Source organism: Oncorhynchus gorbuscha, linkage group LG15 (genome assembly GCF_021184085.1).
Source record: "Oncorhynchus gorbuscha isolate QuinsamMale2020 ecotype Even-year linkage group LG15, OgorEven_v1.0, whole genome shotgun sequence".
In the NCBI taxonomy this organism is placed as follows: domain Eukaryota; kingdom Metazoa; phylum Chordata; class Actinopteri; order Salmoniformes; family Salmonidae; genus Oncorhynchus; species Oncorhynchus gorbuscha.
The window spans coordinates 65,343,500-65,364,905 of NC_060187.1; the positions used below are offsets into that span (position 1 = coordinate 65,343,500).

The window sequence follows — 21,406 nt, forward strand, 5'->3', positions numbered from 1 at the left end:
ACCAAAATGGACCTCTAGAGAACGACAAAGTCCAGTTAAATAACATTTCACTACAGTACCAAAAGAGCTGTCTGCAAAATCCATACTTACGTGGCATACTTGTTCTGGGCTGTTTTGTACTTTATTCATCTGGCTCGTTGGTCTAGGGGTATGATTCTCGCTTAGGGTGCGAGAGGTCCCGGGTTCAAATCCCGGACGAGCCCTACTTTTACTAAAATACGAAACTAAATGACTGACACAAGTGATATTGTGATAACAGTGTAATAAAAACACTAACGTGTAAAACATTAACGAACTACAAGAAATCACTTAGTTCCATTATGCACAAGGCAGATTATTGAGAATTTGATTGCAAGTATATCCGTATAATACAGCTTCCATTCCAAATCATAATATTGGATGTTCCATTTAATTGCTATATTTACCCTCAAATTTAAATGTCACACGAACAAGTACAGCGAAATTCCTTTCTTGCAAACTCAATACCCAACAGTGCAATAATGTAAAACGAGAAGAAAAAACACGAGAAATAAGAAATATGCCTCAAACGTGTGTGTGTGTATATATAAGCAATTAATGGTCATTATAAAAGATGTTGAGTGACATGTTTAATGTGCAATCGCATGTGATTAGATTGAGACCATTTAACCTCCGTTTACCTGAACGTCTGTAGTCTCGTGCACCAGACGAGAACGTCTGTGGAGAATAAAAACTCCGTTTCCCATAAACATGTGGGTTTGTGCGTTTCTGATCATGCGCTTAAGTACTAAAGTCCATCGTTAGTGTCACTGCTATGACAACAGGCTTCAAGCAAGTTGATGAGGCACACGTAAAATGTGATTTTTAAAAAAAAATCTGAACTGCGAACCACAGACAGGCTCGTCTTGTTAGAGGTAAAAGGAGGCACGTTTAGAATTTGCATATGTCGCTGGAATGTTGAAACTAGACGCTTGTTAGCCTCCAAGCCAGGCACAAGCACAGCCAGTGTTAATTAGTCAGCTAACGTTAACTAACTTCGCTCGAGGTGTTTCCTGGCTGGCTAGTTTGCTACCTGTAGAGAATCATGTACGTCGTCCAGTTTAGTTAGTTTTTGTTCTGTTTATAACCATTTTCAACATATGGACAATGCGTGCCCGCAAACTCTACTAACGTTAGCTACCTATCTTAATCAACAGATTATGCACGTTGATGTTGCTAGCTAGATACTAAGGTTAGATCTAGCTAGTTATGTGGAAATAATTCTATTCACCTCTCATGAAATGGAGTCGGAACTCTGCTGATATGCATGGCACACCTGGATAATGTTTAATTATGATGTGGTTGATTGCAAAATGTTGGCTGTGCTTTACTGTCGGTCAATAGATGAAAAGGGGCTGCTGAAAGGTCTTGGCCGTGATAGTCAAGTAGGCAGGTGGTATAAGGCTATAGGCATATATTCCACTTGTGTAATCTTTCAACATCGAAATAATAGGGCTATCATTTGAATGGTTATATATGGTCTTGGTGTAGAGGGATGAAGGGATTCTCTCTATGGATTAGCTGTCCATTCCACCTGCTCAGCAGTTGACAATGGGGAAATAAATCTGCTTGGCCCATGCTCTGATTACAATCCCTGATCATGTGACTCAGCTGTCATTGGTTAGTGTAACAGGGGTTTACGGTCAGTGTCTCACACACAGACCACTGTCCAAACCTCCCTCTGGGTTCCGGAGTCAAAGAAACATCAGCATGAAGCCTAATATAGGTCTCCTGTAAGAGGTCGGTGTTAATCCCCTGCAATAAAAGCAGATCAGTGAATTACCAGACACACACTAGCTTGATAAAGCACTACAAATCTGAGGCTGGCACCCATTACACTTAGAGTGAGTTAAAGTAGGCTTAGAAAGATCATGCCATATAGGAGACTTGGTGGAATACATGAAAGCCAACTCTTCCAATCGTTTCATCTTTCCATTTGGTTCCAAGTGGGGTAGACAAACAGCAGGTATCAGCCATATTGCTTCCACCTGTCCATTATGATGAGTGTCAGTCACGTGTGGAAGACTGACAAGCAGTATTATGGTGTCCATGAGAGGGGTGATATGACCCTCAGTGTCTGTCCGTCCGATCGTCTTGTCTGTCTCCTCTGCAGTAGCATGTCTCTGTTCAAGGTGTGTGATTGGTGGGCCGAGGTGCTGGGCGAGGGGGAGGAGTTTGACCAGGGATGCCTGTGTGTCGGAGATGTGGACAAAATGGTGAGAAGGTGTGGGGTTGTGGTGTGTCTGACTGCACTCTGCACTACAAAGACGTTCACTAATAGACCAAAAAACAAACTGAGAGTGAAAGTGCCCCTGGTACCATAGTCTTATTTACATGCACAAATCAGATTTGTTAATTGTCTGATTGACTTACTGATTGACTTAACTTCCTGGATCTTTATTACCATGTTTAAAACATACCATTTTTCCTCTCGATATAAAGCACATACACTGAGTGTACAAAACATTAAGAACACCTTCCTAATATTGAGTTGCACCCCCCTCTTTGCCCTCAGAACAGCCTCAATTCATCGGGGCATGGACTCTACAAGGTGTTGAAAGCATTCCACTGGGATGCTGGCCCATAATGAATCCAATGCTTCCCAGAGTTGTCAAGATGACAACACTTTCGACACCTTGTATGGTGGTCCCTTTGGGTGGTGGACTATTCTTGATACACACAGGAAACTGTTGAGTGTGAAAAACCCAGCAGTATTGCAGTTCTTGACACAAACCGGTGTGCCTGGCACCTACTACCAGACCCTGTTCAAAGACACTTACATATTTTGTCTTGCCCATTCACACATGAACAATTCATGTCTCAATTGTCAAGGCTTAAAACTCCTTCTTTAAACTGTCTCATCCCCTTCATCTACACTGATTTGAAGTGGATTTAACAAGTGACATCAATAAGGGATCATAGCTTTCACCTGGATTCAACTGGTCAGTCTGTCATGGAAAGAACAGGTTTTCTTAATGTTTTGTACAATGAAGGGAGCAATATGAGACCATACCACAATGTCTAAGCTGAGGAAGTATATCCTGTAGATAAGATAGTGGAGGGCAACTACATGGGCATGCTGCAGGTCTTCTCCCCCCACCCTGCCAAGCCTGGAGAACCCGGCCCCCAGCCAGCTACTGGAGGTGCAGCTCAGAGACCCCGTCATCCAGGTTGAAGTGGGCAGGTTTTTCTCGTAAGTACCAGGGCACACCCACCTACTGCTCAAATAGTATGCTACATGCACCTGCTGCTCAAATAGTATGCTACATGCACCTGCTTCTCAAATAGTATGCTACATGCACCTGCTGCTCAAATAGTATGCTACATGCACCTGCTTCTCAAATAGTATGCTACATGCACCTGCTGCCTACATGCACCTGCTCAAATAGTATGGTACATGCACCTGCTGCTCAAATAGTATGGTACATGCACCCGCTCCTCAAATAGTATGCTACATGCACCTGCTCCTCAAATAGTATGCTACATGCACCTGCTGCTCAAATAGTATGCTACATGCACCTGCTGCTCAAATAGTATGCTACATGCACCTGCTGCTCAATTAGCATGCTACATGCACCTGCTGCTCAAATAGTATGCTACACGCACCTGCTGCTCAAATAGTATGCTACACGCACCTGCTGCTCAAATAGTATGCTACACACACCTGCTGCTCAAATAGTATGCTACATGCACCTGCTGCTCAAATAGTATGCTACATGCACCTGCTGCTCAAATAGTATGTTACACGCATCTGCTGCTCAAATAGCATGCTACACGCACCTGCTGCTCAAATAGTATGCTACATGCACCTGCTGTTCTGGGATGTATGCTTATGATGCTATCACTGACTGTAAGCAATCCAGGCTGTATCACAACCGCCCGTGATTGGGAGTCCCATAGGGCGGCGCACAATTGGCCCAACGTCGTCCGAGTTTGGCCGGTGTAGGCCTTCATTGTAAATAAGAATTTGTTCTTAACTGACTTGTCTAGTTAAATAAAGGTCACTCAGTCATTGTGTTAATAATGCCTTTTCTCCTCCCCCCTCTCTGGTATTCTGGCACTCAGAAGTGTGACCTGGAATTGCAGGTCAAATGGGCAATCGTGGCGTTAACTCAACATAGCCCTACTTAGAATCTTAAAGTACCACGTCACTAATGGAATTCTCTACTCTCATTGTCCTACATCACTGCACCGAAGGAATAGAGTTGCACAGGAATGATGATGTCATGAGTTGGGAGACAATGGCTTTTCCTGTTGCTTCCCACCCAGTCCTAAACACACATTAGCTTCAAGGGCCAAAGGTTTTTCCTGATCACATGACCTTGCTGACCATGTCGTGAACTCCTGACTCTGTACCACAAAGTCAAGAGGTAGTTGCTGTTCGGTTATCCACTGAGTAGACATCAATGGAGTTCATGAACCTTTGGCATTGACTTCAACTTTGTTCTTGTCTTAATCTGCTTCCAGTAAATCCTGACCACCATGTCATGAGTTCAGCTCTCTCCATGTGATTTATCATACTATATCAACCACCTAGTCTCAAACTTGGCTGGCTCCACTACTTTAGGCTAACCACCAAGTTACCAGCACATAGCTGGAAACACCCCAGGGTCCCATTTCAAGATGTTGTTAAAGGAAATTTGTTCTCAAGCACTTTAACTTGCCAAATACAGGTTGAGTAAATACTCTAATATTTTGAACAAAAAATGTCAAGCGCTAGACTGAAACCGCCATTGCCTCCTCTGCTCTCCCCATGGCAAAACGATTCAAGTAAGAGAAGAAAGAGGGGGATAGGAGGAGAAAGATGGAGAGAAAGGGAGGAATGGAATGGTGAGGGAAGACTGGAATGTTGGGACATGTCATCACGGTGGTCCATTCCTGGGTGCACAGGGACCTCCTGGAGAGACAGGCTTCCTGGAAAAGCCGGGCATTTTCCAAAAGTTTTGCCCACAAAAGGGATGTATAAATCAAAGGATTCCTTCATCTGTTTGCTGACATTTTATGTTACTGTATGTTTTGGGTAGCTGGTTTCGGTTAGCATTTTGAATGACCATTGAGTGTTCCCTAAACAGAGAAACACATTGTAAATTTTGTCTCTAGAGCAGTGGGGCGGGAGATGGTGAAATGTGTTCTCATCGACAGTGGGCGCTGTGGTTTTGAGTTAAGAAGAAATCACCCAGGCTTCATTTTTAGTTGTTTTTCCACCGTAAACATTACAGCAGGGTTGATGACAGACGTGTTCCTCCGCAAAGCTGTAGAACACATGTTTAAACCATAGATTTACATCAAACAGATTTGTCACTTTTTCCTATGCATATTGTATTATATTTATCCGTTCACAACTTGTGCATGAAGCAGCAGTTGCCCCCAGAATACAAATTTAGGGCCAGGTTTGACTACCCCCCCAATCCTGACCTTTACCATTAGGATATACTTCATTATATCTATACTGATATACTCTTATGTCAGTATTGTCCTTTATGTTTTCATTGGTGATTTTGGGCATCTGTTCTTCGCAGTAATTGAATTAACTTCTCTGCAGGAGTTCAGATCTGCTTCATCTGGCTGTGCTGCACCCCAGACGACTGTCTGTGTACTCCGTCTCAGGTAATACCACACATTTCAACATTGGCTGTAATATGCATGTCACACCGCATTGATGGACTACTACAGACTGAAATATGTTCCGGGATTCATCTGATGCCAGTTTATCACATTTAGCACATCGTCCCCACAGTGACGGTATGACCTGTACATATCCCAACCAAAAGTAATGGATTACAGGCAACAGCCGCACTGAGCTAAAGGCCAGGGCTGCCGCTTTCAAGGTGCGGGACACTAATCCGGACACGTATATAAGAAATCACGTTGCGACCTCTGACGATCAATCAAACAAGCAATGAATCAAAACAGGACTAAGATCGGATCCTACTACGCCGGCTGTGACGCTCGTCGGATGTGGCAGGGCTTGCAAACTATCACGGATTACAAAGGGAAAACCCAACTGCGAGCTGCCCAGTGGCACGAGCCTACCAGACAAGCTAAATGCCTTCTAATGCTCACTTTGAGGCAAACAACACTGAACCATGCATAAGATCAGCAGCAGTTCTGGACAACTGTGTGATCTGGCACTCCTTAACCGATGTGAGTAGGACCTTTAAACAGGTTACCATTCATAAGGCCGCGGGGTCAGACAGATTACCAGGACGCGTACTCAGAGCATGCGCTGACAAGCTGGCGGGTGTTTTCACTGACATTTTCAACCTTTCCCTGACCCAGTGTGTAATACCTACATGTTTCAAGCAGACCAACATAGTCCCTGTGCCCAAGAATGCCAAGGTAACCTGTCTAAATGACTGTGTCCCCGAAGCAATCACATCTGTAGCCATGAAATGCTTGGAAAGGTCATGGCTCACATCAACACCATTATCCCAGAAACCCTAGACCCACTCCAATGTGCATACCGCCCCAATAAATCCACAGATGACGCAATCTCTATTGCACTACACACTGCCCTCTCCCACCTGGACAACAGGAACTCAGAGTTCAACACTATAGTTATATAGATATTTTTTTAAATGCCTTCCTAACCATCTTAAATAAACATGCCCCATTCAAGAAATTTAGAACGAGGAACAGATATAGCCCTTGGTCCTCCCCAGACCTGACTGCCCTTAACCAACACAAAAACATCCTATGGCGTTCTGCATTAGCATCAAACAGCCCCCGTGATATGCAGCTGTTCAGGGAAGCTAGAAACCATTATACACAGGCAGTTAGAAAAGCCAAGGCTAGCTTTTTCAAGCAGAAATTTGCTTCCTGCAACACTAACTCAAAAAAGTTCTGGGACACTGTAAAGTAAATGGAGAATAAGAACACCTCCTCCCAGCTGCCCACTGCACTGAAGATAGGAAACACTGTCACCACTGATAAATCCACCATAATTGAGAATTTCAATAAGCATTTTTCTACGGCTGGCCATGCTTTCCACCTGGCTACTCCTACCCCGGTCAACAGCACTGCACCCCCAACAGCAACTTGCCCAAGCCTTCCCCATTTCTCCTTCTCCCAAATCCGTTCAGCTGATGTTCTGAAAGAGCTGCAAAATCTGGACCCCTACAAATCAGCCGGGCGAGACAATCTGGACCCGTTCTTTCTAAAATTATCTGCCGAAATTGTTGCCACCCCTATTACTAGCCTGTTCAACCTCTCTTTCGTGTCGTCTGAGATTCCCAAAGATTGGAAAGCAGCTGTGGTCATCCCCCTCTTCAAATGGGGGGACACTCTTGACTCAAACTGCTACAGACCTATATCTATCCTACCATGCCTTTCTAAGGTCTTCGAAAGCCAAGTCAACAAACAGATTACCGACCATTTCGAATCTCACCATACCTTCTCTGCTATGCAATCTGGTTTCAGAGCTGGTCATGGGTGCACCTCAGCCACGCTCAAGGTCCTAAACGATATCTTAACCACCATCGATAAGAAACATTACTGTGCAGCCGTATTCATTGATCTGGCCAAGGCTTTTGACTCTGTCAATCACCACATCCTCATCGGCAGACTCGACAGCCTTGGTTTCTCAAATGATTGCCTCGCCTGGTTCACCAACTACTTCTCTGATAGAGTTCAGTGTGTCAAATCGGAGGGTCTGCTGTCCGGACCTCTGGCAGTCTCTATGGGGGTGCCACAGGGTTCAATTCTTGGACCGACTCTCTTCTCTGCATACATCAATGAGGTCGCTCTTGCTGCTGGTGAGTCTCTGATCCACTTCTACGCAGACGACACCATTCTGTATACTTCTGGCCCTTCTTTGGACACTGTGTTAACAACCCTCAAGGCAAGCTTCAATGCCATACAGCTCTCCTTCCGTGGCCTCCAATTGCTCTTAAATACAAGTAAAACTAAATGCATGCTCTTCAACCGATCGCTACCTGCACCTACCCGCCTGTCCAACATCACTACTCTGGACGGCTCTGACTTAGAATACGTGGACAACTACAAATACTTAGGTGTCTGGTTAGACTATAAACTCTCCTTCCAGACCCATATCAAACATCTCCAATCCAAAGTTAAATCTAGAATTGGCTTCCTATTTCGCAACAAAGCATCCTTCACTCATGCTGCCAAACATACCCTTGTAAAACTGACCATCCTATCAATCCTTGACTTTGGTGATGTCATTTACAAAATAGCCTCCAATACCCTACTCAACAAATTGGATGCAGTCTATCACAGTGCAATCCGTTTTGTCACCAAAGCCCCATATACTACCCACCATTGCGACCTGTACGCTCTCGTTGGCTGGCCCTCGCTTCATACTCATCGCCAAACCCACTGGCTCCATGTCATCTACAAGACCCTGCTAGGTAAAGTCCCCCCTTATCTCAGCTCGATGGTCACCATAGCATCTCCCGCCTGTAGCACACGCTCCAGCAGGTATATCTCTCTACTCACCCCCAAAACCAATTCTTTCTTTGGCCGCCTCTCCTTCCAGTTCTCTGCTGCCAATGACTGGAACGAACTACAAAAATCTCTGAAACTGGAAACACTTATCTCCCTCACTAGCTTTAAGCACCAACTGTCAGAGCAGCTCACATATTACTGCACCTGTACATAGCCCATCTATAATTTAGCCCAAACAACTACCTCTTTCCCAACTGTATTTAATTTATTTATTTATTTTGCTCCTTTGCACCCCATTATTTTTATTTCTACTTTGCACATTCTTCCATTGCAAAACTACCATTCCTGTGTTTTACTTGCTATATTGTATTTACTTTGCCACCATGGCCTTTTTGCCTTTACCTCCCTTCTCACCTCATTTGCTCACATTGTATATAGACTTGTTTATACTGTATTATTGACTGTATGTTTGTTTTGCTCCATGTGTAACTCTGTGTCGCTGTGTCTCTCTGTCGAACTGCTTTGCTTTATCTTTGCTTTATCTTGGCCAGGTCGCAATTGTAAATGAGAACTTGTTCTCAACTTGCCTACCTGGTTAAATAAAGGTGAAATAAAAATAAATAGTGCCTTCCAAGCTCATCACTAAGCTCAGGACCTCGGGACTGAACATCTCCCTCTGCAACTGGATCCTGGACTTCCTGATTTGCCGTCGCCAAGTGGTGAGGATAGGCAACAACACATCCGCCACGCTCTTCAGATGTGCGTGGTTAGTCCCCTCCTGTACTCCCTGTTCACCCACGACTGCATGGCCACGCACAATACCAACACCATTAAGTTTGCTGATGACACAACGGTGGTAGGCCTGATAACCGACTGCGATGAAACCGCCTATAGAGAGGTGGTCAGTCAGGACAACAACCTCTCCCTCAATGTCGGCAAGACAAAGGAGCTGATCTTGGACTATCGGACACAGTGGGCTGCGCACGTCCACTTCCACATCAATGGGACTGTAGTGGAGTGTGTCGAGAGCATCAAGTTCCTCGGTGTCCACAGGAATTAACATGGTCCAGATTAGAGGTCGACCAATTATGATCTTTCAACGCCGATACCGATTATTGGAGGACCAAAAAAAGCCGATACCGATTAATCGGATTATTTTATTTATTTATTTTTAAATATTTGTTAAAAACATTTTTACATTTTTTTAAATGTATTTATTTATTTGTTATAATGACAATTACAACAATACTGAATGAACACTTTTATTTTTACTTAATATAATACATCAATCAAATCAATTTAGCCTCAAATAAATAATTAAACATGTTCAATTTGGTTTAAATAATGCAAAAACAAAGTGTTGGAGAAGAAAGTAAAAGTACAATATGTGCCATGTAAAAAAGCTAACGTTTAAGTTCCTTGCTCAGAACATCTTCAATATATAGTAAATATAGTCTTCAATATTCCAAGGTAAGAAGTTTTAGGTTGAGGTTATTATAGGAATTATAGGACTATTTCTCTCTATACCATTTGTATTTCATATACCTTTGACTATTGGATGTTCTTAGAGGCACTTTAGTATTGCCAGTGTAACAGTATAGCTTCCGTCCCTCTCCTCGCTCCTACCTGGGCTCGAACCAGGAACACATCGACAACAGCCACCCTCAAAGCAGCGTTACTCATCGCTCCACAAAAGCTGCGGCCCTTGCAGAGCAAGGGGAACAACTACTCCAAGTCTCAGAGCGAGTGACGTTTGAAACGCTATTAGCGAGCACCCCGCTAACTAGCTAGCCATTTCACATCGGTTACACCAGCCTAATCTTGGGAGTTGATAGGCTTGAAGTCATAAACAGCGCAATGCTTGAAGCATTGCGAAGAGCTGCTGGCAAACGCACTAAAGTGCGGTTTGAATGACTGCTTACTAGCCTGCTGCTGCCTACCACTGCTCAGTCAGACTGCTCTATCAAATATCAAATCATAGACTTAATTATAACATAATAACACACAGAAATACGAGCCTTAGGTCATTAATATGGTCAAATCCAGAAACTATCATTTAAAAAAATAAAACGTTTATTCTTTCAGTGGAATATGGAACCGTTCCGTATTTGATCTAACGGGTGGCATCCACCCGGGTGGCATCCACAAGTCTAAATATTCCTGTTACATTGCACAACTTTCAATGTTATTTCATAATTACGTAAAATTCAGGCAAATTAGTTTGCAACGAGCCAGGCGGCCCAAACTGTTGCATATACCCTGACTCTGCATGCAATGAACGTAAGAGAAGTGACACAATTTCTCTAGTTAAAAGAAATCTATGTCAGCAGGCAATATTAACTAAATATGCAGGTTTAAAAATATATACTTGTGTATTGATTTTAAAAAAGGCGTTGATGTTTATGGTTAGGTACATTCGTGCAAATATTATGCTTTTTTCGCAAATGCGCTTTTGTTAAATCATCCCCTGTTTGGCGAAGTCTTTGTTCGGAAGAAATAGTCTTCACAGTTCGCAACGAGCCAGGCTGCCCAAACTGCTGCATAAACCTTGACTCTGTTGCACAGAACGCAAGAAAAGTGACAAAATTTCCCTAGTTAAAAGAAATCTATGTCAGCAGGCAATATTAACTAAATATGCAGGTTTAAAAATATATAATTGTGTATTGATTTTTTAAAAAGGCATTGATGTTTATGGTTAGGTACACATTGGTGCAACAACAGTGCTTTTTTCACAAATGCGCTTGTTAAATCACCCGTTTGGCGAAGTAGGCTATGATTCAATGATAAATGAACAGGCACCGCATCGATTATATGCAACGCAGGACAAGCTAGATAAACTAGTAATATCATCAACCATGTGTACTTAACTAGTGATTATGTTAAGATTGATTGTTTTTTATAAGATATGTTTAATGCTAACTAGCACCTTATCATGGCTCCTTGCTGCACTCGCATAACAGGTAGTCAGTCTGTCACGCAGTCTCCTCGTGGAGTGCAATGTAATCGGCCATGATCGGTGTCCAAATATTCCGATTACCAATTGTTATGAAAACTTGAAATCGGCCTTAATTAGTCAGCCATTCCGATTAATCGGTCGACCTCTAGTCCAGACACACCAGCACAGTCGTGAAGAAGGCATGACAACTCCTCTTCCCATCAGGTGGCTGTGAAGATTTGGCACTGGCCCTCAGATCCTCCAAAAGTTCTATTGCTACACCATTGAGAGTATCTTGACTGGCTGCATCACCGCCTGGTGTGGCAACTGCTTGACATCCGACCGTAAGGCGCTACAGAGGTAGTAAGTACGGCCCAGTACATCATTGGGGTCAAGCTCCTTGACATCCAAGACCTTCAGCGAACCAAGTCACATACTGTTTGTTTTCTCTGCTACCTACCCCACTGCAAGCGGTACCGATGCACCAAGTCTGGAACCAACAGGACCCTGAACAGATTCTAACCCCCCAAGCCATAACACTACTAAATAGTCTGTGTAGTTATTTGGTTAACTATCTGCATTACCCTCTTTGCACTAACTATTTTGACTCATCACATATGCTGCTGCAACTGTTTACTATTTATCATGTTGCCTACCCCTACCTATATGTACATATCTACCTCAAATAACTCGTACCCCTGCAAATTGTCTCGTTACTGGTACAGTATTTATTCTTTGTGTTATTATTTTTTTCTATATTTTTCTCTCTGCATTGTTGGGAAGGGCCCGTGAGTAAGCATTTCAATGTTAGTCTACACCTGTTGTTTATGAAGCATGTGACCAATTTGATTTGATTTGATTTGATACTATGGCAGTTTGCTCCCGTTAGTCTAGTTCTTTCTCTGCAGATTTAACCATAGGACATAGCAATGATATGCGACAATAAATATTAATATGGAGGGTGGGTCTCTCCCTCTATTTCTCTCTAACTCGCTCTACTGTCTCTCTCTCCCTCTATTACTCTCTACCTCGCTCTACTGTCTCTCTCTCCCTCTATTTCTCTCTCCCTCTATTACTCTCTAACTCGCTCTACTGTCTCTCTCTCCCTCTATTTCTCTCTAACTCGCTCTACTGTCTCTCTCTCCCTCTATTTCTCTCTAACTCGCTCTACTGTCTCTCCTTCCCTCTATTACTCTCTACCTCGCTCTACTGTCTCTCGCTCCCTCTATTTCTATCTCCCTCAATTTCTCTACCGCGCTCTACTGTCTCTCTCTCCATCTATTTCTCTCTCCCTCTATTTCTCTACCTCGCTCTACTGTCTCTCTCTCCCTCTATTTCTATCTCCCTCAATTTCTCTACCGCGCTCTATTGTCTCTCTCTCCCTCTATTACTCTGTACCTCGCTCTGTCTCTCTCTCCCTCTATTTCTCTCTCCCTCTATTTCTCTCTCGTTCTACTGTCTCTCCCTCTATTTCTCTCTACCTCGCTCTACTGTCTCTCTCTCCCTCTATTTCTCTCTATTTCTCTGTCTCTCACTCCCTCTATTTCTCTACCTTGCTCTACTGTCTCTCCTCCCTCTATTTCTCTCTACCTCGCTCTACTGTCTCTCTCTCCCTATTTCTCTATTTCTCTCTCTCTCCCTCTACTCTCTACTTGCTCTACTGTCTCTCTCTCCCTCTATTTCTCTCTACCTCGCTCTACTGTCTCTCTCTCCCTCTATTTCTCTCTACCTTGCTCTACTGTCTCTCTCTCCCTCTATTTCTCTCTATCTCGCTCTACTGTCTCTCTCTCCCTCTATTTCTCTCTACCTCGCTCTACTGTCTCTCTCTCCCTCTATTTCTCTCTACCTTGCTCTACTGTCTCTCTCTCCCTCTATTTCTCTACCTCGTTCTACTGTCTCTCTCTCCCTCTATTTCTCTCTAACTCGCTCTACTGTCTCTCTCTCCCTCTATTTCTCTCTACCTCGCTCTACTGTCTCTCTCTCCCTCTATTTCTCTCTACCTCTCTACCTCGCTCTACTGTCTCTCTCTCCCTCTATTTCTCTCTAACTCGCTCTACTGTCTCTCTCTCCCTCTATTTCTCTACCTCGTTCTACTGTCTCTCTCTCCCTCTATTTCTCTCTAACTCGCTCTACTTGTCTCTCTCTCTCCCTCTATTTCTCTCTAACCGCTCTATTGTCTCTCTCTCCCTCTATTACTCTCTACCTCGCTCTACTGTCTCTCTCTCCCTCTATTTCTCTCTCCCTCTATTTCTCTACCTCGCTCTACTGTCTCTCCCTCTATTTCTCTCTACCTTGCTCTACTGTCTCTCCCTCTATTTCTCTCTACCTCACTGTACTGTCTCTCTCTCCCTCTATTTCTCTCTACCTTGCTCTACTGTCTCTCTCTCCCTCTATTTCTCTCTATCTCGCTCTACTGTCTCTCTCTCCCTCTATTTCTCTCTACCTTGCTCTACTGTCTCTCTCTCCCTCTATTTCTCTCTACCTCGCTCTACTGTCTCTCTCTCTCTACCATAGGTACTGCTGGTGATGTGGAGCATCGGGTTCAGTACCAGCTCAAGCGGGTCTATGAGCACATCCTCCAGAGGACCGCTTGCAACATGACTTATGGAACCTTCGGAGGGGTCACATGTTACACATCACATGAGCAGCTCAAACACTTCACATGTAACAGATATGCATTGACAGTTTAGTCACAAACCACACACACTTAAAAAAAATGTTTTGAGTAAATTCACTGCCCTTTCATTTCTAATGACCACAGAGCTATAAGTGTAGAATATGATTCATTCTGTGTGGAGGGGAACCCTTGGCGTTCTGGTGCAGGTTTATTTGGATGGCAGTGACTGGATCGTTGTGTGGATGCATCTGCACACGTGTGGGTGTATTTGTATGTGTAGTAAGTTAGGTTCTGTGTGTCCTTCAAAGGTTGTGTCAGGTCAACCACAGAAGCTCTCTTTTAGCCTGCCAGGAACACACTGCTGAAATCTGGACCAAGCCCCAGACAAGAGACAACAGGCAATTCATTAATGGGAGAACACAGTTATCCAAAAACGTGCTCCCTGGAACACACACACACACACACACACACACACACACACACACACACACACACACACACACACACACACACACACACACACACACACACACACACACACACACACACACACACACACACACACACACACACACACACACACACACACACACACACACACACACACACCTCAACAATATATCCCTTGTTTTATTATTGGCCTTCTCATGTCTAAAAGGGCTTCAGTTTACTGGTTTGTGTGTGAGGAGACTTGGAGCTGTGTTGGTTACTGTTATAGAGGAGATGTTTAGGATGGGAGTCATTACTTTTCTTGGATGCTGCAGAGTCGAGGGCTTTCCCCTCCTTTTTTCCAAATACATATATTTCTCTTGAGGGATGATTTCTTCCCCCGATCCTCTCTCCCTCTCTCCCCTCTGGCATTCTAACGTTCCTCATTAACCCCTGAACTCTTCTTCACCTTACATTCATTTCATAGACTTCCAGCGCTTTATGGACTCCTTCATTCATGCCAGTTTCCATTTGCGCAAACCACACACACTCCCATTCACTTCTCTCTCTCTCTCTCTCTCTCTCTCTCTCTCTCTCTCTCTCTCTCTCTCTCTCTCTCTCTCTCTCTCTCTCTCTCTCTCTCTCTCTCTCTCTCTCTCACATCATTTCTCAATTAGATCAACTTTTATTTGTCACATGTGCCGAATACAGTGCTTACTCACAAGCCCTTAAACAACAATGCAGTTGTAAGAAAATCCCTAAAAAAGTAAGAGGTAAGAATAACAAATAATGAAAGAGTAGCAGTAAATTACAATCGCAGGGCTTTGTACAGGGGCAACCGGTACAGAGTCAATGTGTCAACGTGCGGGGGGCACCGGTGTCCAGGTAATTGAGGTAATTATGTACATGTTGGTAGAGTTATTAGAGTGGCTATGCATAGATAATAACAGAGTAGCAGCAGCATGGGGGGGGGGCAAATGTAAATAATCTGGGTAGCCATTTGAAAAGCTATTTAGGGGTCTTATGCCTTGTGGGTAGAAGCTGTTTAGAAGCCTCTTGGACCTAGACTTGGTGCTCCGGTACCGCTTGCCGTGCGGTAGCAGAAGAGAACCTTCTATGAATAGGGTGGCTTGAGTCTTTGACAATTTTTAGGGCCTTCCTCGGACAGTGCCTGGTATAGAAGTCCTGGATGGCAGGAAGCTTGGCCCCAGTGATGTACTGGGCCGTACGCACTACCCTCTGTAGTGCCTTGCGGGTCGGAAGCCGAGCAGTTGCCATACCAGGCTGTGATGCAACCCATCAGGATGCTCTCAATGGTGCAGCTGTAAAACCCATGCCAAATCTTTTCAGTCTCCTGAGGGGGAATAGGTTTTGTCTTCACGACTGTCTTGGTGTGCTTGGACCATGTAGTTTGATGGCTATGTGGAAGCCAAGGAACTTGAAGCTCTCAACCTGCTCCACTACAGCCCTGTCAATGAGAATGGGGGCCTGCTCAGTCCTCCTTTTCCTTTATTCCACAGTCATCTCCTTTGTCTTGATCACGTTGAGGGAGAGTTTGTTGTCCTTGCACCACACGGTCAGGTCTCTGACCTCCTCCCTATAGGCTCTCATCGTTGTCGGTGATCACTCTGTTGTGTCATCAACAAACTTAATGATGGCTTTGGAGTAATGCCTGGCTGTGCAGTCATGAGTGAACAGGGAGTACAGGAAGCGACTGAGCATGCACCCCTGAGGGGCCCCTGTGTTGAGGATCAGCGTAGCGGATGTGTTGATACCTATCCTTACCACCTGGGGGTGGCCAGACATGTCCAGGATCCAGTTGCAGAGGGAGTAGTGTTAGCCCAGGATCCTTAGCTTAGTGATGAGCTTTGAGGACACTGAATAGCATTCTCACATAGGTGTTCCGTATATGTCCAGGTGAGTGAGGGCAGTGTGGAGTATAATAGAGATTGCATCATCTGTGGATCTGTTGGTGCAGTATGCAAATTGGAGTGGGTCTAGGGTTTCTGGGATAATGGTGTTGATGTGAGCCATGACCAGCCTTTCAAAGCACTTCATGGCTACAGATGTGAGTGCTGCGGGTCGGTAGTCATTTAGGCAGGTTACCTTAGTGTTTTTGGGCACAGGGACTATGGTGGTCTGCTTGAAACATGTTGGTATTACACAATCAGACAGGGAGAGGTTGAAATGGTCAGTGAAGACACTTGCCAGTTGGTCAGTGCATGCTCGGAGTACACGTCCTGGTAATCCGCCTGGCCCAGCAGCCGTGTGAATGTTGACCTGTTTAAAGATCTTATTCACATCGGCTGCGGAGAGGATGATCACAGAGTCGTCTGGAACAGTCTATGCTCTCATGCATGTTTCAGTGTTACTTGCCTTGAAGCGAGCATAGAAGTTATTTATCTTGTATGGTAGACTCGTGTCACTGAGCAGCTCTCGGCTGTGCTTCCCTTTGTAGTCCGTAATACATTTACATTTACATTTAAGTCATTTAGCAGACGCTCTTATCCAGAGCGACTTACAAATTGGAGTAGTTTGCAAGCCCTGCCATATCCGACGAGCGTCGTAGCCGGTGTAGTAGGATTCAATCTTAGTCCTGTATTGACGCTTTGCCTGTTTGATGGTTCATCGGAGGACATAGAAGGATTTCTTATAAGCTTCCGGGTTAGATTCCCGTTCCTTGAAAGCGGCAGCTCTACCCTTTAGCTCAGTGTGGATGTTGCCTGTAATCTTCTGGTTGGGGTATGTAGGTACATTCACTGTGGGGATGACATCCTCGATGCACTTATTGATAAAGCCAGTGACTGATGTGGTGTACTCCTCAATGCCATCGGAAGAATCCCGGGAACATTTTCTGGTCTGTGCTAGCAAAACAGTCCTGTAGTTTAGCATCTGCTTCATCTGACCACTTTCATATAGTGGTCACTGGTGCTTCCTGCTTTAATTTTTTGCTTGCTAACAGGAATCAAGAGGATAAGAGTTATGGTAAGATGGAGGCCGAGGGAGAGCTTTGTACGAGTCTCTGTGTGTTGATTGAAGGTTATCTAGATTTTCTTCCCTCTGGTTGCGCATTTAACATGCTGATAGAAATGAGGTAAAACTAATTTAAGTTTCCCTGCATTAAAGTCCCCGGCCACTAGGAGTGCTGCCTCTGGATGAGTGTTTTCCTGTTTGCTTATGGCGGAATACTGCTCATTGAGTGCGGTTTTAGTGTCAGCCTTGGTCTGTGGTGGTATGTACGAAAAATACAGATTGTGTGGTCTACAGCTTATCATGAGATACTCTACCTCAGGCGAGCAAAACCCTGAGACTTCCTTAGATATCGTGCCCCAGCTATTGTTTACAAATATGCATAGGCCCTCGCCCCTCGTTGCTGTTCTGTCCTGCCGATGGAGTGTATAACATGCAAGCTTGTATGATCTTAATGTCGTCGTTCAGCCACGACTCGGTAAAACACAAGATATTACAGTTTCTAATGTCCCGTTAGGATATACGTGCTTTCAGTTCGTCCCATTTATTTTCCAGCGATTGAACGTTAGCTAGAAGAACGGAAGGAAAGGGCAGATTAGCCACTCTTCACCTGATCCTCACAAGGCATCCTGATCTCTTTCCGCGAAACCTACGTTTCCTTTTCCAGCGAATCACAGGGATCTAGGCCTGGTCGGTTGTCTGCAGCATTTCCCTCACGTCCGACTTATTGAAGAAAAATTTGAAGTGAGTTATCTCAGTTCTGATGTCCTGAAGCTCTTTTCGGTCATAAGAGACGGTAGAAGCAGCATTATTATCCTCCCTTTCCATTTCTCTCCTTCTCTCTCTCTCTCTCTCTCTCTCTCTCTCTCTCTCTCTCTCTCTCTCTCTCTCTCTCTCTCTCTCTCTCTCTCTCTCTCTCTCTCTCTCTCTCTCTCTCTCTCTCACACACACACTCTCAGTATAGTCGTGTCCCTCTCCTGTTAGTGTAGGGAGAGAGAGAGAGTTGATTACAATGAGGTTCTTATAAATAAGAGGACAAGAGGATCCTGCTCCAGGGTTACACTACCACACACCACCACCAGGGAGCAGCACAGCCTGTGGAATCGGCTCCTACACTCCACCGTACACACTTGTCATCTGAGTGAGTGTATTCATCTGAAATGAGTGTGTGTAGGACCTTGCTCTAAATGTGAGCACCCATAATAGTTCCTGACCATGGAATGACTGTAGGCGCTGTAATAGCGGTGTTGTAGTAATACCGCCCTAATGGCTAGGCTGGGTTTGGGTCAGAATCGGGCCACACACACTCACAAACAGCGTAGGCCATTCTAAGCAGCACCTGGCCCACACTCCACCCAGAACCCAGGCCCAAAGAACCACTGCACTGCTCTGTCCTGCCAGCCTCTGTGCTTTGTCCTTGGGCTCAACCTGTGTAACAGCATGTTCTATTAATGCTATTAGTAGGGCTGGTTTCCTCTGTATGTCTCTGCTAAGGGTAGACGTGCTGGAATAATGTTTAAAAGAGCTAGAAGAGCGTTTTTTAAATATATTTAGTATGGGCGTAGACAAACTCACAAGCGTGAGAGAAGACACACACATACATGCACACACACCATACGTGTGATACACTCACACACACAGGGCGAGGTAATTGTGTGAGTGGCCTTGTCCTTGGGTGTTTTACTGACCTCCCACCCTGAGCCCAGTTCACCAAAGGAGGATGACCAGAATAGCTGGTGAAGCACACACCCACACGTGTTTATTATTGTGTATGTGTGTATCTGCTCTGCAGGTGGTACTCCCTGACCCCTCGTTGATGTGTGTGATTTTTAATAGCGTGTAGAGGCCTAATTATAGTTCTCTGCTCTCACAGCCACTCTGTATTATGGCTCTTTGTGTGTGTGTGTGTGTGTACTCAGCCATCTCAGATTTTCTCTGCCATAAAACTCAGTGGGCCATTCCAAGCACTCCACACACAAACGCAGACCTAAAGCTGTGTAAGGCTGCTGTGAACAGGCCTGCTCAGGTCGAGAGGTGTTAATGGACATATCAAATTCAGCAGGAGACAAATGAGCAGAGCAGCTAACCCACCACTACAACACAACATAGCAGAGCAGCTAACCCACTACTATAACACAACATAGCAGAGCAGCTACCCCACCACTACAACACAACATAGCAGAGCAGCTAACCCACTACTACAACACAACATAGCAGAGCAGCTAACCCATTACTACAACATAGCAGAGCAGCTAACCCACTACTACAACATAGCAGAGCAGCTAACCCACTACTACAACATAGCAGAGCAGCTAACCCACTACTACAACATAGCAGAGCAGCTAACACCTTACTACAACATAGCAGAGCAGCTAACCCACTACTACAACATAGCAGAGCAGCTAACCCACTACTACAACATAGCAGAGCAGCTAACCCACTACTACAACATAGCAGAGCAGCTAACCCACTACAATAACACAACATAGCAGAGCAGCTACCCCACCACTACAACACAACATAGCAGAGCAGCTAACCCACTACTACAACACAACATAGCAGAGCAGCTAACCCACTACTACAACATAGCAGAGCAGCTAACCCACTACTACAACACAACATAGCAGAGCAGCTAACCCACTACTACAACATAGCAGAGCAGCTAACCCACTACTACAACATAGCAGAGCAGCTAACCCACTACTACAACATAGCAGAGCAGCTGACCCACTACTACAACATAGCAGAGCAGCTAACCCACTACTATAACACAACATAGCAGAGCAGCTAACTCACCACTACAACACAACATAGCAGAGCAGCTAACTCACCACTACAACATAGCAGAGCAGCTAACCCACTACTATAACACAACATAGCAGAGCAGCTAACCCACTACTACAACATAGCAGAGCAGCTAACCCACTACTACAACATAGCAGAGCAGCTAACCCATTACTACAACATAGCAGAGCAGCTGACCCACTACTACAACATAGCAGAGCAGCTAACCCACTACTATAACACAACATAGCAGAGCAGCTAACTCACCACTACAACACAACATAGCAGAGCAGCTAACCCACTACTACAACACAAAATAGCAGAGCAGCTAACCCATTAATACAACATAGCAGAGCAGCTAACCCACCACCACAACATAGCAGAGCAGCTAACCCACTACTACAACATAGCAGAGCAGCTAACCCACTACTACAACATAGCAGAGCAGCTAACCCACTTCTACAACATAGCAGAGCAGCTAACCCACTACTACAACACAACTTAGCAGCTAACCCACTACTACAACACAACTTAGCAGAGCAGGCAACCCACTACTACAACTTAGCAGAGCAGCTAACCCACCACAACATAACAGAGCAGCTAACCCACTACTACAACACCACATCGCAGAGCAGCTAACCCACTACTACAACATAGCAGAGCAGCTAACCCACTACTACAACATAGCAGAGCAGCTAACCCACTACTACAACTCAACATAGCAGAGCAGCTAACCCACTACTACAACATAGCAGAGCAGCTAACTCACCACTACTACACAACATAGCGGAGCAGCTAACCCACTACTACAACATAGCAGAGCAGCTAACCCACCACCACAACATAGCAGAGCAGCTAACCCACTACTACACAACATAGCAGAGCAGCTAACCCACTACTACAACATAGCAGAGCAGCTAACTCACCACTACTACACAACATAGCAGAGCAGCTAACCCACTACTACAACATAGCAGAGCAGCTAACCCACTACTACAACATAGCAGAGCAGCTAACCCACCACCACAACATAGCAGAGCAGCTAACACACTACTACAACATAGCAGAGCAGCTAACCCACTACTACAACATAGCAGAGCAGCTAACACACTACTACAACATAGCAGAGCAGCTAACCCACTACTACAACATAGCAGAGCAGCTGACCCACTACTACAACATAGCGGAGCAGCTAACCCACCACCACAACATAGCGGAGCCACCCCAATAAATCAAGCAGAAATGTA

The 21,406-nt window shown here is 44.8% G+C and overlaps 1 non-coding gene and 1 pseudogene across 1 annotated transcript; both read left to right on the plus strand.

Annotated features, from left to right (window-relative positions):
* Positions 1–131: 131 nt before the first annotated feature.
* Positions 132–203, plus strand: trnap-agg. Its single transcript has one exon. It is a non-coding gene; the product is annotated as a tRNA-Pro (tRNA).
* Positions 204–3,070: 2,867 nt separating this feature from the next.
* LOC123997302 overlaps positions 3,071–21,406 on the plus strand; it is a 103,192-nt pseudogene continuing 84,856 nt past the window's right edge.